Source organism: Nansenia antarctica, assembly GCF_963989245.1.
Source record: "Nansenia antarctica genome assembly, chromosome: 3".
Taxonomy (NCBI): Eukaryota; Metazoa; Chordata; class Actinopteri; order Argentiniformes; family Microstomatidae; genus Nansenia; species Nansenia antarctica.
The window spans coordinates 41,779,538-41,782,037 of NC_137688.1; the positions used below are offsets into that span (position 1 = coordinate 41,779,538).

General features: G+C 54.2%; 1 protein-coding gene across 7 annotated transcripts in view; it reads right to left on the reverse strand.

The window, feature by feature from the left end:
- msi2b (musashi RNA-binding protein 2b) overlaps nucleotides 1–2,500 on the reverse strand; it is a gene marked incomplete at its 3' end in the record, with an annotated part of 208,271 nt that overhangs the window by 42,353 nt on the left and 163,418 nt on the right. The window lies entirely within an intron of this gene.

Here is a 2,500-nt window from a genome sequence, read left to right on the forward strand (position 1 = left end):
GCCCTGGGTGGGTATCAAACACGGTCGGCCCACGCGGCTGCCAGTCTGGGGGAGGCCTTTCCAAACCTGGCACTAAAGCTAGCGTCAGCCGTCACCGTGTGTAGCCCTTGCATCGCTCACTAAGAGAGAGGAGTCGTTGTAGCTGTAGACAATGAAGCCAAGATGGCAGCTTTCCTTTTAAAAAGCTAAGAGTTGAAGGGGGCACAGATGGTGCGTTTTTAAATGGTGCTGTAAAAAAATAAAAAAAATAATCTAATTTGGACTAAAGCCTGGACACGTCCAAAGGTGGAGGACATCGTTATAGTGCACTTTTTACAATAATTACAATAATGTAGCTGAATATTAGCAAGTGAAATATCAACATTAGGACAGTGGTACCAAGGGATAAATTCAACAATCACCAATGTGCCCCACAATATCCCACCTCCAACAGAGTTGGCATGAGAGGAGCTTGGTAATGGATGCCTGGGTTGAAAGTATTCCATTATTTTTCTTATTCCTCTGTCCTTTTTTTTTTTTTTTACCTCCCCCACTGATGCTAACGATGCATGCAATTCCCCCGTAGCCCAATTTAATGCGGCCAGTCGATGAGCGACGCGGGAGCTCTGGTGAAAGACGGGAAGAATAAAGAAATCACGTCTAAGCCTAGGCACTCCCTGAACAATGAGAGCATTTGATGCACTATCATGTGAAAATCAATAACAGTAGGGTGAGAGCCTGTGGCTCTGCAGTTAGGACACAGTGTCTGTCCGTCCGCCCCTCTCCTCTGTTAGCAAGGCTCCGTGCCGGTTCTGGTTCCAGTTCTGGAGTCTCAGAACCTTGGTGCTTCCTGGCGAACCAGCCCGCCTTCATACCAGTTTAAGCGGAACCACCAGGTCATCAGCGGAGGGTGACGAAGGGGGGGGATAAACTAAAATGTCACAACAAGATGGCGACTAATTCACTGGAAAAGAGGATGTCTTCCACTACAGTAACTGAAATAAATATACTACACTCTTTTGTATAAAAAAAAACACTTTCTAAACACGTTCTCTTACTAGCAAGCTACTCTGTTACTCGCATAGAAATGACCACGAAGTGTCAGGGGGTTGGAGTCAGAGTGTGTCAGGGGGTGGAGTCAGAGTGTGTCAGGGGGTGGAGTCAGAGTGTCAGCAGGTGGAGTCAGAGTGTGTCAGAGGGGTGGAGTCAGAGTGTCAGGGGGGTGGAGTCAGAGTGTGTCAGGGGGTGGAGTCAGAGTGTCAGGGGGTGGAGTCAGAGTGTCAGCAGGTGGAGTCAGAGTGTGTCAGAGGGGTGGAGTCAGAGTGTCCGGGGGTGGAGTCAGAGTGTGTCAGGGGGTGGAGTCAGAGTGTGTCAGGGGGTGGAGTCAGAGTGTGTCAGGGGGGGTGGAGTCAGAGTGTGTCAGGGGGTGGAGTCAGAGTGTATCAGGGGGTGGAGTCAGAGTGTGTCAGGGAGGTGGAGTCAGAGTGTCAGAGGGGTGGAGTCAGAATGCGTCAGGGCGTGGAGTCAGAGTGTCAGGGGGGTGGAGTCAGTGTGTCAGGGAGGTGGAGTCAGAGTGTGTCAGGGGGGTGGAGTCAGAGTGTGTCAGGGAGGTGGAGTCAGAGTGTATCAGGGGGTGGAGTCAGAGTGTATCAGGGGGTGGAGTCAGAGTGTCAGGGGGGTGGAGTCAGAGTGTGTCAGGGGGTGGAGTCAGTGTGTCAGGGGGGTGGAGTCAGAGTGTCAGGGGGTGGAGTCAGAGTGTGTCAGGGGTGGAGTCAGAGTGTGTCAGGGGGGGTGGAGTCAGAATGTGTCAGGGAGGTGGAGTCAGAGTGTCAGGGGTGGAGTCAGAGTGTGTCAGGGAGGTGGAGTCAGAGTGTCAGGGGTGGAGTCAGAGTGTGTCAGGGGGTGGAGTCAGAGTGTGTCAGGGGGTGGAGTCAGAGTGTCAGGGGGGTGGAGTCAGAGTGTGTCAGGGGGTGGAGTCAGAGTGTGTCAGGGGGGTGGAGTCAGAGTGTCAGGGGGGTGGAGTCAGAGTGTGTCAGGGGGGTGGAGTCAGAGTGTGTCAGGGGGGTGGAGTCAGAGTGTGTCAGGGGGTGGAGTCAGAGTGTCAGGGGGGTGGAGTCAGAGTGTGTCAGGGGGGTGGAGTCAGAGTGTCAGGTGGTGGAGTCAGAGTGTGTCAGGGGGTGGAGTCAGAGTGTGTCAGGGGGTGGAGTCAGAGTGTGTCAGGGGGTGGAGTCAGAGTGTGTCAGGGGGGTGGAGTCAGAGTGTGTCAGGGGGTGGAGTCAGAGTGTATCAGGGGGTGGAGTCAGAGTGTCAGGGGGTGGAGTCAGAGTGTGTCAGGGGGTGGAGTCAGAGTGTGTCAGGGGGGTGGAGTCAGAGTGTATCAGGGGGTGGAGTCAGAGTGTGTCAGGGGGGTGGAGTCAGAGTGTATCAGGGGGTGGAGTCAGAGTGTCAGGGGGGTGGAGTCAGAGTGTGTCAGGGGGTGGAGTCATAGTGTGTCAGGGGGGTGGAGTCAGAGTGTGTCAGG